This window comes from Trachemys scripta, chromosome 13 (genome assembly GCF_013100865.1).
Source record: "Trachemys scripta elegans isolate TJP31775 chromosome 13, CAS_Tse_1.0, whole genome shotgun sequence".
NCBI classification, from domain to species: domain Eukaryota; kingdom Metazoa; phylum Chordata; order Testudines; family Emydidae; genus Trachemys; species Trachemys scripta.
In genome coordinates, this window is record NC_048310.1 from 41,138,379 (window position 1) to 41,152,528 (window position 14,150).

Sequence of the window (14,150 nt, forward strand, 5' to 3'; positions counted from 1 at the left end):
GAGCCCTGCCACCCAGGGCTGAAGCCCTCAGACTTGGGCTTTGGCCCCGGGCCCCAGCAAGTCTATCCCAGCCCTGGTGACCCCATTAAAATGGTTTGAGAACCGCTGTGTTAGGGCAAAGCTGGAGGTTTGGGCAGCAGGGGAAGGAACAGTCAGGGCTTATGGCATCAGGGAAAGTGGGGGAGGCAATTTGGGGTAAGAAAATTAGCTTGCCAATTCTACTGAAATTATCAATAGTGAAACAGATGTCAGTGCTGACATTGATATTGTCTTTGCCCATCAGCTGGGCTGCAGTGTGATTGTCAGTTGTACCCAAGGTCTGACAGGGTGTTGCCGCTGTGTGGCTGGGCCTGCCAAACTGTGGCTACATTGCAGCGTTCGGCTGTCATGGCATCTCTCAGGGCCTTGCAGTCTGTGGTACCAGACACGCTCTGTTCACCCACCTGCCCTTTGCCAGGCATCACACATGGCTGGGATCACAAGACACGCCTGAGGTGTTGGCAGCATTTGGGAGCTCCAAAGAAAACGGGAAACCAGGACTCAGCTGTCGTGCAGTTTAGTCCCCCACAGTTTGTAACTGTGGTGCAAACGGGAACATGTGTCACGGCCCTGGAACGGGGAGGCCCGTGCTGCCCTCAAGCGTTGTCTAGTTGGCTGGTGTCCAGCTGGCGCTGGGCTGGAGAGCCCCTTCGCGGCACACTTGCAGCGAGCACTGTTCTGCTCCCAGCGGCTTTGTCCGGACGTGGGGAAGTGGTGGAGCTTAGGGCAGGTTCAGCTTCCCTGTCCTAGCCAAGCCTGGCCTCCACTCAACCTGTTTCCGAGTCGGGACGCAGAGTAACACCTCGTCGCCTGATTTAGCTGGTCAAGCTGCACCTGGGCTCCTGCCTGGGCTAGGACACGACCAGCTACAATCAAGCTGGAGATGTTACTCTGACATCTCTAGCAGGGAGAGGGTTTAGGTTGGGCTTAGCTAGCTCCGCTCACCTGAGCCTGAATGAAACCTCCTAGACCAGACACTTGGTGGCTGGTGTCCCGAGTGACGGGAGCTCTCCCTGCAGGCATGTGCATTTGGCAACGTCTTTGGAAACAGGAGCTGGGTGCTCGGTCTATTGCTAGGTGTGTGGGTGTGGGTGTGAATGAGACAGCTGGTGTTTGTAAGCCAATAAACACATACACAAAAGCTCTGTGTGTCAGGCTGGACGGGGTGAGTGTGTGTGTTTAAATTCTCCCTCCTACCTTTAAACAATGTTTGATCAACCCCCCCGCCTACAATGTGCTCACAACCTTTTCTCTACCTCCCGAGTAATTTAGCCCCTTGGCAGATGGGTACAGCAGCCCTTATGATTGCTGGGGATGTGGCCCCATCGACTCCAGTGGAGCCATGGCCCATTGACACCAGCAGGGATCTGGCCCCATTGACTCCAATGGAGCCATGGCCCCTTAACACCAGTTGGGGATTTGGCCCCCTCGACTCCATTGGAGCCACGGCACATTGACACCAGCTGGGGATTTGGCCCCATCGACTCCATTGGAGCCACGGCCCATTGACACCAGTTGGGGATTTGGCCCCCTCGACTCCATTGGAGCCATGGCCCATTGACACCAGCAGGGATCTGGCCCCATTGACTCACTGGGCGAGCTGGGGCCCTGTGAGATCTCATCTGCACCCGATCTGAACACAAGGCTGCTGCTGAGTCCTGGAGTTGAGAACAGGCTTCCCCCAGGCCCTGTCTCAGCAGCCCTGGAGCAGCACAAGGGGCCGTGTGTGCTGGGGTCCGAGCACAGGCCCGAGGGGCAGGGAGTTGCTGGGGGCTTAGCCAAGTCCCTGCCCTGCTCTGGGCTCTGCAGCCCATGTGCAGGCTGGACTTGGCAGCGGGGCCCCAGTGCCTGGGCTGTGCAGCGTTTTCGCCAAGGAAAGGCCAAGCCACTGTTTGCCTGGGCCTGGAGCTGTGAGAGCCGGGGGGCAGGGCCCTGCCCCTGAGCTCCCTGCACATGAGGGTGGGGGCAGATTTTCCCTACGTGCCTGCTCCTTATCATGCCCCCATGAGCTCCCTCTGGAGGGGCTGGCTGAGAGCAGGGTGAGTTCTGTTGCTGCCTGGGATCGTGGCGGGCTGTCTGCTGCCTGTCTGGGAGAGCTCTCCTGCACCCAGTGGACAGTCTGCTGCCCATGGCGCTGCCCGTGCAGGCAGGCCAGGGTGGGTGCCCACCCTTCCCTGGGTGAGGCCATCTCTCCAGCTCTGAAGCAGCTGCTGTCTCCTGCCCCTGGCACTGCGGCCCTTGGGGGAACGGGATGGGGAATTGCACTGCGCTCCCATCACAGCATGTGGCTCAGAAATTCATACAGCATGGGACAACACAGCCCCTGTGAGTGTCTCCCTGCTACTGACACTGGGGGGATCCCCCATGCAGACCCTGCCCCCTGTACTACCACTGGGGGACCCCCATGTACTGACACCAGGGGAGGGACAGAACCCTTGTGCTGACCCCACTCCCCTGTACTCACACTGGGGAGGGGATGGTACGCCAATGCAAAATCCCAGAGGGCAGGAGATGGAATCTCAGGTGCTGGCTGGAGTATGCTGGGAACTCCTTGCTGCTTTGTTTCCAGTGACACAGAACAACTCATTGGACCCGCGCTCCCAGCATTGCCCCACTGCTGGGCTCCCCCTAGACACACCCTGGCAGAATGGCGCAAAGCACTCTGGGAGCAATAGGGATGGGGATTCTCCTGGTCCGAAGACAGGGTTGGGAGCCGAGACCTGCAATCTAGCCCCAATTCTGCCTCTCCTCCGCGCTCTGTCTTGGTCTCCCCGCTCTGGAGGTCCTTGCCCTGTGGGTGGGCTGTGGTGATTTTCTGGTGAATATTTGTAAAGGGCCACGCTGCGATTGACATGGATCAATAACCGGGTCTCGGTTCATTGCCCAGGGGTGACAGTTTACAGCGGAACTGCCTGGCTGATGCAGCATCCCTGATCTTGTGTCTTGGCCTGGTAAGTGGCGCTGGCACCAGGGTTCTCTCTGGCACCGTCTGATTGAGCTCCCCATTACAACCTGGGACCGGAGCTCCACCCCTGCACCCGTCGGGTGCGGGGGGTGTCAAACGCTACTGGATCCATTTGCCTCAGGGTACGAGCTTGTGGGTTACGGAGGGTTGGGTCCCTGGGCTCAGCCCCCACCCTCCTGTGGGGCTTCCACAGTCCCATCTGGGCAGGCTACCACAGCCCCATTTCTGTAGGGCACTGGTCTGTGCTGCTGCTCGCTGGCCTCGTGCAAATGGGCACAGGGCCCTCTCAATCTCCATGGCACAGGATGATGGACAACCATTCCTCGTCCCTGCCCTCTGGCCTGAAATCAAGAAACAGCAGAGCAGGCTTCACGTGGCAGGGAGCCAGTGACACACAGAGCTGGCTGGGCCAGGCACAGGGCAGACAGGACCTGAGTGAGCTGAATGCACCTAGACCTGCCGATGCCCCTCAATCCCGACCCGCAGCCCCCTTGTTAAGCCAGCCCTGCCGGTGCCCCTCAATCCCGACCTGCAGCCCCCTTGTTATGCCAGCCCTGCCGGTGCCCCTCAATCCCAACCGGCAGCCCCCTTGTTATGCCAGCCCTGCCGGTGCCCCTCAATCCCGACTGGCAGCCCCCTTGTTATGCCAGCCCTGCTGGTGCCCCTCAATCCTGACCGGCAGCCCCCTTGTTAAGCCAGCCCTGCCGATGCCCCTCAATCCCGACCCGCAGCCCCCTTGTTAAGCCAGCCCTGCCGGTGCCCCTCAATCCCGACCCGCAGCCCCCTTGTTATGCCAGCCCTGCCGGTGCCCCTCAATCCTGACCGGCAGCCCCCTTGTTATGCCAGCCCTGCCGGTGCCCCTCAATCCCGACCCGCAGCCCCCTTGTTATGCCAGCCCTGCCGGTGCTCCTCAATCCTGACCGGCAGCCCCCTTGTTATGCCAGCCCTGCCGGTGCCCCTCAATCCTGACCGGCAGCCCCCTTGTTATGCCAGCCCTGCCGGTGCCCCTCAATCCTGACCCGCAGCTCCTCCCTCCATGATAACAAAGACCTCATCTATTAAGCTGCTTTCCATCTCCTGACAGTCATTCGTCCTGGACCATTCAACTGTGACCGGAGTCAAATCCTGTGTTGGGAGCCAGGGATGCTTTGGGAGGCCGTGGAGCCTGTGGGTCTGGTTTAGGTTCAATAGAGCTGGATAATCCAGGGATCTGTGGTGCCCCTTTGGTACGGGGCTAATTAGGGCAAATACCAAATGCATCCAGTGCCCGGCCCAACGGGGCCCTGACCCCTGTGTGGGGCCCGGTTGTGCTACTGCAATCCCCGTAACAAGGATACCCGCCCCACCCAGCCCTGGGCCACTTGGGGGCAGTGCAAATGAAATCAAATCTACTGTCAAACCGCGGGGGAGAGGACGAGGGTTTGGGGACGGCAGTGCTGGTTATTGCAGGGTATCTGCCAGGTGATATAAAGTGCTGCCTAGGACACCCGGTACAAAGAAATCATTTCACCCACTCCTGCAATGCAACCACCTCTGGGGTAGAAGACAGCAGCTGCTTCCCAGCGCCTGGCACCACAGCACGGCCAGTTAGAACAGAGGAGGAAGGGGAATCCCAGGAAGCTGGTTGTGGAGGCTGAATGTAATTGGCTGAGCTGGACCCATAGCCAGGACCCAGTGACTAATGCTCCCGCTGTTATGGAAAGACCCTGCCCATGAGCACAAGTGGCCCAGAAGCCCCTTCTCTTCAAAGAGACCGCACCCCTAGTGGCAGGCTGGGAAACTGTCCTCAGCACAACATGGGCGGGAAGAGCGCCTTGACTCTCCAGCCTTGCTTGCAGGAATGCAGCCCCTAGCGAGACTGGCTAACTCAAAGCACTGTTCCTGGGGCTAGCCAGGGCTCTGGCCCCTGCGAATGGACGGGGTTGGGGACAGCAGTTGGCCAGTGCCACAGAGAAAGATGCTTTAGGCTGGAGAAGGCCCCAATCTCCTTGGTCCTTCATGCATCTCCTGGCTTCAACGGCCTTCAAAGCCAGGAATGGCAGACACAGGGAGCTGGGGCTACATTGGTCCGAGGAAATGGGGATCTTCTGCATCCAACCTGACACCCCCCCTAAAGCCAGGTCAACGTGTACCCTCCCCTGGCCCAGGCCCTGGAGACGGGCATGGCTGGGGCCCTGAGTCCTAGTGCAAAGGATTCTGGGACACTGCCCATCCTGGTTCCACCTCCTCAGCCTCAGTGCCCTACGCTGCCACTGGCTCCGTCTGCTCCTGCGCTGTGGAGGGTCCGTTCGCCCGGCACGCCCCCGCTCCTGGGGCCAGATGGGCCCGTTGCTGGCTGGTGGGACGGGGGGGTGTAGCTGGGGGCTTTGGGAATGTTCAAGCCTCTGCTGTCTCTCTGCCCCACACTTTCCCCACATGTGGCTGGGGGGGGGGACACGTCTGTCTTGTGGCCTCTCCTCCCTCCCTCGCCAGTGCTGCCCTCCAGCGCCTGTGTCTGGGGTGGGGCCCAGCTGCTGCAGTGATAATCTCAGGCATGGGAGGAGTGAGCCAGGCCAGGCGGCTCCATAGGAACACCCCCACCATGCTGAGAGGGGAGAACGGGGCTGGAGCCGGAGGGGGAGCCCAGGCTGGAGTCTCCCCGGGCAGGTTGGCAGCTCCATGCACTTCAGGGAACTGGCCCAGAAAGGCAGGGACATGCTGCAGTGCACAGAGCCCCTGTTACCAACGGCCAGAGGGCTCAGCCCAGTGTGGCCCGGACCCCAGGGCAGACAGCTCAGTGCTAGGCCCTGGCTACAAAGCGACTCCACCTTGGCAGACTCCAGAGAACCTTATCACATCTCTCCAGCCGCCAGCTGCAGCCTGGCTCAGATTAGAAAGCCCTGGGGGGGATCTCCCCCACCCCGCCCGGGCAGCTGCTGCAGATTGAGGGTGTCTGAGGTTCTGCCTGCGGTGCCTGACGAGAGGGCTGCGCACCTCAGCCCCATCGCTTGGGGACACTCTGTTACTCTGCTGGGAATACACAAGTCAGAGAAAGCGCCCCTTCCCCAGACTGGCCACTCACAAGCCCAAGGCTGGCAGCCTCCCTCTGGCACCAGGGAAATGCTTGGAAGCCCAGCTCGCCCTGTCCCTTCCAAGCCGGTGCCGAGCCCAATGCCCAGCAATGCCCTGTGCCGCTGGAGGGTCTTTTATAGAGGCTCTGTTGCCTTGTGGCCTTTTTCCTACATCGGGCGCTAGCCCCAGCACCTTGACCAAATCCCATCTTGGGGACTTAGATCCCCATCCCCATGCAGCTGCGCCTGGAGACAGGGTTCTCCTTCATTTCCTGCCCTAGGGTCTTGCGTGAAGTCACTGCATGGGAGTTAACAGTGGCCATGCTGTGCCCCAGAGGTGGCTGCATTTCTGTGGTGGGAGAAAGGAGACCTGAGTGCACACAGTGAATGTGTTAAACGTGTCTTGCTGCTGAGGGGCCATGGTTGAAATGCAGGGGTATAAGGTCAGCTGATTGTCGCTCTCCTCACATCCCTTCCCCCTGAGGGGAGGGTTTTATCCATTAAAGTCAATGTGGGCTGCGTGCCTAAGCCCCAGCAGACTAATGGGCTCGGTTCATCCCAGCCAGGGCAGCACGGTGATAGTGGCTTGGCAGATTGTGGCCCCCCTGAGTGTGTTGTGTCAGGGACCAGGCAAGTGTCAGCATCGCTGGCCCCAGCCCGGTAACAGAGGATGCCACCTTCAAACCGTCTGGCCATTAACCTGCCCCGCGCATAGGCACCGACTCCAGGGCTGGAGCACCCACAGGGAAAAATTAGTGGGTGCTCTGCACCCACCATCAGCCAAGCTCCCCCGCCGCATCCCACCTCCTCCTCTGCTTACCTCCCAGCGCTTCCCGCCTTGCTGCCGCCAAATAGCTGTTTGGCAGCGTGCTTGGAGGGAGGAGGAGGAGCGGAACGTGGCACGCTCAGGGGAGGAGGTGGGGAAGAGGGGGAGTTGGGGTGGGGACTTTGGGGAAGGGGTTGGAATGGGGGTGGGACAGGGGTGGAGTCAAGGTGGGGCTGGGGGCAGAGGCGGGTCGAGCACCCACCAGCAGGAGCAGAAGTTGGCACCTATGGCCCCGTGGCAAATAAATGGTTATTACAGCTCCCCGCTAATGGGTGGTTTGTGCAATTCAAAAGAGAACTGCCTCCACCCAGTAATCCGGGAAAACCTGGAGGGAGGCTGCCCGGGGTGGGAGAGAGGCTAGCAGGGAGCAAGGCAGCAACCGGCCCCAGAAAAGATGTGACGCAGCAAGTGGGGAGCCAGTGGATTGTGGCCTATAGGCTGGTTCAGGTTAAGAAATAAATTTAAAAAATAAATAAATGGAGATATCCCTATCTCCTAGAACTGGAAGGGACCCCGAAAGGTCATTGAGTCCAGCCCCCTGCCTTCACTAGCAGGACCAAGTACTGATTTTGCCCCAGATCTGTAGGTAGCCCCTCAAGGATTGAACTCACAAACCTAGGTTTAGAAGGCCAATGCTCAAACCACTGAGCTATCCCCCAAGAAGTTAAGGATGGGGTCTAAGTGTCAAGGAGTATGAGAAATTGAAGTTGCTACTGGGAGAAGTTGGAGACAAAGTGTTGTGGGAAAGTCAGAGCTCGCAAGGACATGGCTCAGGGTTATGTCCCCATTCAGTTGTGGTTATAACTGGTTGGAGCGGGGTTTATAAGGAGTGTATTCAAGAACTGCAAATATTTTATTCAAATACTTCTCCATTGATAGTCTGGGAAGGACATTGGCCCAGATGTTAATTTAATAACAGGTGATGTTAAGAGCCAATAAGATGATGGAAATATAATTATGGTAAAGGGCAGTTCAATGTTCATTAGTATTATTGGGAGGAGACCTGACATCTAGTGCCAAACTGGGGGACAAGGACTTCAGGAGCAAACTGTATTTGCCTACGCTGCCTGGGTGCTCAGCAAACGCCGCTGCTTTGCCAAAATGATCAGTTTTGGTCACAGTTCACTGTAGTATTGAGTGCGGGGGTAATAAAATGTTGTTCTCCTTATTGGTACCTCTCTGATGGACCACAACCTTGTGGTGGTGGAGAGGCTTGCGTGGGCTAAAGACCCTCAGAGCTACATCATCCAGAGCTTTTATACTCCTCGTCGGGTCCCCCTTGGTGAGCAGGCCTGAGGCGAGGCTCCTGACTAACCATGGTACAAACTTCACAAGACCCCAACGGTGGATCGGGCGCACATAGAGGACCTTCTGGTACGCTGTGGCAGTGAAGGCAGATGAAGGATGCAGCAGGAAGGAGGCCCCTGGTTGTCTTGGATTTCCTTGCCACTGGGTCAGGGTTTTCCTCCTGTCAAGTTTGGCGTGGTTACCGCCTGCGCACCAGTTTCCCCATGTTAAAAGATTTCACACACAGGCCTCTGCCGAAGGGCTCAGACCCACACAAAGTCCTGTGGTGACGGATGAGTGGCGGGGAAGACAGGAGCAGTGATCTCTGGGAGTCTTTAGTCACAAATCTGCACGTAGGAGGCAACCGTGTGATGGTCGTTTTGTGCTTGGATGAGACAGAAGTGCATTTCGGCAGCAGTGGCTGTGAATGAGCAGGGCCTCTTCGGGATCCCCTCTGCTCACCCCAAATGGGGAGGGGGCTAGAAAAGGTGCTCCAAACAAAGGCCATCCCACATTCTTCCAACGGAATGGCTGCCTCCAGTGGGATCGCTCAACTCCACCGCCGAAACAAGAGACAGAAGACAATGAATTTCATCACCTGGAATGTCCGCACCCCTATGCACTCTCAGCGCAGCGAATGCCCAGGAAGAAGAACTGCCATAATTGCCAGAGAACTGGCAAGACTCAGCACTGACATGGCAGCTCTTAGTGAGACCCGCCGGGCCGATGAGGGCCAAGTAAAAGGATGGAGGTGGCTACACCTTCTTTTGGAAAGGAAAGCCACCAAAGAGAGACGCAGTCACGGGATTGGCTTTGCCATGAAAAATAAGACCCAGTCTTATTATATATATATAAATAAGACCCAGTCTTCCCCATGGGGATCAACGAGTGTCTCATGACTCCTCGGCTCAAGCTTAGCAACACCCAATGTGCCACAGTCATCAGCGCACGTGCCCCACACTCGATGATGAGGAAGACAATCAGGAGCAGTTTTATAGAACCCTTGATGCAGTTCTCACAGCCACGCCTAAGGCAGACAAACACATCCCCCTGGGAGATTTCAATGCCAGAGTCAGATGGGATTTCCAACTCTGGAGAGGCACAATAGGCCAAGAAAGGGTTGGAAATGTAACGGCCCTTGCAGCCCTGGAGCACCAGGAGGACATGCAGCGTGGCCTCAGCCCCGGAGGGCGGGCGATGCGGCCCAAGCCTGGGCCACCCTGGGAGACCTGAGCTGCGTGGAGTGGAAGCAGGAGAGGGGAGCCTGGGGGCGGAGTGTGGGTGGGGCCCTGCCTGGCTGTTTGAGGAGGCACTGCCTCCCCCAGCTTATGATACCCACCACCCATGTGCAACACGGTCCCACAATAGCGCATCTAACGCTTAGCACTTAGAGATCGTACTCCCTCATTTCAGCTCTAGCGAAAAAAAATGATCATTTGAGTCTAATCAGCTTTCTCTCTAAATAGCAGAAAGGGGGAAAGTCCTGGTTAACAGCTGAAATTGCTGACCAATCATGTGACAGAAACACCCTACACTGTCCTACCAGGGCCGCTGACTAGCAGCCTGTGTGGCTCCCTGCTAGCCCCAGAGCTCGCAAGGCGCTAGGATGGAGCCTGGCGACTAAACCTAAACACCCAGCACAGTGGCACAGTGGACGCGTGCCTGGCCCATGTGTCTGCGCGCCAGAGCTTGCAAGGCGCTAGTCTGGATGCTGAGTGTTCTCTGAGCCGAGCTAGCAAAGTGGTGCCGCACACGCATGCTGGCCCCATAACTCAGAGGTGGGTGGATCAGAACTCTCCTTTGTAAAAGATGGTCCTGTTTCTTATGACTCTGGGCCTTCAAGCGAGGCAGCGACCAGCAGAGCACCAAGAGCCGAGGCAAGAGGCGGTGGCCTGCCAGGGAGCTCCCCAGCACCTCTGGCTGCCTGGGCTGAAGGCGTGAGGCAGGCCTGCGCGAGGTGAGGGCCTCCTGTCCCGGCCTGAGGCAGCAGTGCTTCCTTGTCCCCTTTTCCCGCCCACACCGGCAGGCGACTGCTGCGGGAGCGCACAAGGGAGGCTCTCGGGACACTAGGCAGCTCTGTGTGGCAGTCAGGGGAAAGAGCCGAGGCTCCTGACTCGACCTGCCATTGGCTCGTGTGGCTCTGCGCTCCGTCAGCCGGGGCAGGCCAGGCTGCGGACGTGACTCAGGCTCGGGCAGCATGGCCACGCTTCCCTGGTGAGGCATGAGGCAGGCCTAGAAGTTTGCGCAGGCGATGGGAAAGTGGGAGGGAGGCAGGCTTAGAGCCGGCGTTTCTCCCTTCCCGCTGGGGCGTAGGTGTTCGGGTAGCGACTCGTGCCTGAGTGAAGGTTTTGCACGTGGGCTTGAGGATTAAGCCCGAGTCCCTGGCATGGCTGCTCGGAGATGGGCTTTTGCGGCACGGCCCCCGCAGACTTCCAGGCAGCAGGTCAACCCACTGTGTCCAAGAAGGACGCCTTCGAGGCAGGAAAAGAGGACTTCACGGCTCCCAGTGGACTTTGAGGTGCCCACGAGGAGCACGCCTTCAACAGCATCCCTGGGGGAGCATAAACCACCCTCCTCTCAATTAACAGCCGAACGCACTCACCCAGGATGCCACATTGACACCTACCAGCAGCTGCCAGCACCCTGCACCGCTTCCTGCCAGTGCCAGAGCTCGCAGGGCACTAGCCTGGAGCCAGGGCCACTAGCTGCTGCTTAAGATGGGACTGCAGCGTGGCACGGTGGACGCATGCTGGGCCCGTAGCCCAATGGATCAAAACCCTGTTCTGCTCGCACTGGGCTCTTCTTCTTACACTGGGCCGTCAAGCACGGGGGCGGCTAGCGCAGCGCTAAGATCCTAAGGCAGGAGGCAGCTGACGCCCGCAGCGTGCTGGGGAGCTCCCAGAAATTGTTAAGGGACAGAGACTCCTCAATGCCCTTAGTAACAAGGGTTTGGGGTTCACCGAGGCCAGTAAGGGGGTCACTCTGTCTGCCCTATAATCCTGGATGTCAGGTCACTGTGCAGCTCTGAGCTCAGCAGCCCACAGCCTCACCCTGGTTATGCCCCACCTGGTTACTCCTCACAGGCTGACCGTACCCCCCTTCCAGTCCCACATTCACCCCAATCGTCCTGCTGCCACCCAGAGGCACAGACATGGAGGTGCTGAAGGAGGGAGGTGTGACAGTAGGATGGGGGCGTCTCTAAAATGGCTGGCAGAAAGGGGGTGCTTAGCTCTGTCAGCGACCTGCCCGGTTGCCTCGCTGACAGCGGATTCAGACATTTCTAATAAGGTGCATAAAGAGGGTATTTGGCTTCCAATGTGAGGAATGTGCATTTGTGAGAGAGAATTTCCCTCCCTCCATATGTTGCCCTGTGGTGCCCCAGTGGCCTAATGGATAAGGCACTGGCCTCCTAAGCCAGGGATTGTGGGTTCAAGTCCCACCTGGGGTAAAGAGCTACTTTTCTTCTCATATATCGCAAAGAACCCTTGGCCTTATTTTCACCAAGAAAGCTGAGGGATGTTTGAACACAAAGTACTGGATCTTGGGAACAATCCCCCAGAAATGTCATCTTCCACGCAACGAGAGCTTTCTAGACCGATCAGTAACATAACAGTTAATAGTAGTGTTTGTCTGAGAATGGAGTGAAGGGGAGTGTTTACTCAGAAACATCAATGGGTGAATCATCCGGAAAGAGCAAGGCACTTCAGAGAGAGAATGGATCTCTCTGGAGACAAAGCAGCCCCTGAGAATGAGCAAGGGTGTGAAAAGAAGAGGTTCAAATACACCTCTACCCTGATACAACACAAATTCGGATAGAATGCAGTAAAGCAGCGCTTCGGTGGATGAAAGCAAGTTCAATATAACACAGTTTCACCTATAATGCAGTAAGATTTTTTGGCTCCCGAGGACAGCATTCTATTGGGGTAGAGGTGTATGCATTAGGTTGGTCTGGCAAATTTAAAGAAAATACTAATGCCCTTAGCAAGATGCAGACACTGTCTGTTTCTGACCTTTTCCTGGGAGTTCATTGAGAAATATTTTCCTTAATTATGTTATGGAATATAGGGTGGNTTACTGCATTCTATCCGAATTTGTGTTGTATCAGGGTAGAGGTGTATGCATTAGGTTGGTCTGGCAAATTTAAAGAAAATACTAATGCCCTTAGCAAGATGCAGACACTGTCTGTTTCTGACCTTTTCCTGGGAGTTCATTGAGAAATATTTTCCTTAATTATGTTATGGAATATAGGGTGGGCTATGAAGACACCATTCTTCCTGCTTTCCCCCTCTGAGACTATATGGCTACATGGCCTGCGGCCTGTGATAAATGAATGGGGCGGGGGGGGGGGGAGAGCTCCCTTTTATGGACACCCAGCCAGCCAGTTAGCTACAAAATCCCTGTTAGTAGCTGTTCTCTACTTGCTTTACTGTAAAGGGTGGAAAAAGCCCACAGGTAAAAGGAAGGAAATGGGCACCTGACCAAAAGAGCCAATGGGAGGGCTAGAACTTTTTAAAATTGGGGGAAAAAATTCCCTTTGTCTGTCTGTGGTTGTTGTTCTCTGGAGAGAGGGGACAGGGCTGGAGCGATGCTGTAAAAAGCTTTAAACCAGGTATGAAAAATCATCAAATCATCCCTAGAACTACTCATTGAACCCCAGCTATGTAAATAGATCAGGAATGTCTAGGAAGACGCAATTAGGTTTATCTCTTTTATTTCTTTCTGGCTTGTGGACTCCTCCGTGCTAGCCCAAGGTGCTTTTGTTTTTCTTGTAACCTTTAAGCTGGACCTCAAGAGAGATATCTTGATGCTTAATTCGTATGGTATTTTTTTTTCAAACCTAGCAAAAAGCCTAAGGTCCAATTGTATTTTCTTCTTTGTTGTTTTTAATAACATTTATTTTTTAAGAACAGGATTGAATTTTTGTGTTCTAAGAGGTTTGTGCACATATTGTTTAATTAGCTGGTGGCAATAGCAGATTTCCTTTGTTTTCTTTTTCAGCTCTTCCCCAGGGGGGAGGGGAAGGGTTTGAGTGTACCCCACAGGGAGGAATTCCCAAGTGCACCTTCCTGGGTCCAAAGGGGTTTTTTGCACTTGGGTGGTGGCAGCATCTACCCATCCAAGGTCAGAGAAAAGCTGTAACCTTGTGAGTTTAATACAAGCCTGAAGTAGCCAGTATTAATTTTTAGAATCCTTGTGGGCCCCCACCTTCTGCACTCGAAGTGCCAGAGTGGGGAATCAGCCTTGACAGGGCCTATGCGCACCTGCCAGTCAACTGCTGGAGAGAACACAGCAACACAGACAAGAATGGCAGCAGGGCAGACAGGAGCTCCAGCAAGATGGTGGTACCAGATCTCACCAACAGGGAGGTGGCCACCCCAGCATGCACAAGGCTGAGCCAGCAAGTGTGGTGTGTGCTGCAGCATATCCCTACTCACTTTTGCAACTGCATTGTTGTGTGGACACTCATATGTCTGGGTAATATCAGATCCCTGCATGGGCTCACAGAGCAGCTCAGCTCACTTGGCAGAGATTCCACAGACCCCCCAGGAACGGGAGGGCATGCATTCAGGCCCTGTAATGGGATTCACTCACCAGGGTGGTGCCTCCTGCTGTTTGTCTCAGGGATTAGGTGGCTCAGCCGGTGTTCACTCTCCTGGTGGTGCCTCGTCCATCATCATCACCGCTTGCAGACCTGCCTCAGTTCAAGTACTGCAGCGTCCTCTTTATGACTCGTGTCATGATCTATGCTCCTCCCTTCCAGTGCAACGGAAAGGTGGCGGGGGAGTATCTCCCAATCCAGCCTTTTCCCCAGTGGTCCTGTTGGTATCCTGTTGCTAAAGGACCTCCCCCCAGCCTAAGGGGAGGATTCACAGGTCCAAGATACCAAATAATTGCAGGGGACAACTAATGAGATAACAGGAACGGGAGTGAGGTCACAGGGCTAAACAATAAACGAAGGGAAGTGTTTGTTTTATTTGCTCAG

At 56.1% G+C, this 14,150-nt stretch overlaps 1 non-coding gene across 1 annotated transcript; it reads left to right on the plus strand.

Annotated features, from left to right (window-relative positions):
* Window positions 1-11,542: 11,542 nt before the first annotated feature.
* TRNAR-CCU lies at window positions 11,543-11,615 on the plus strand. The gene has a single exon. It is a non-coding gene; the product is annotated as a tRNA-Arg (tRNA).
* The last annotated feature ends 2,535 nt before the right edge of the window (window positions 11,616-14,150 follow it).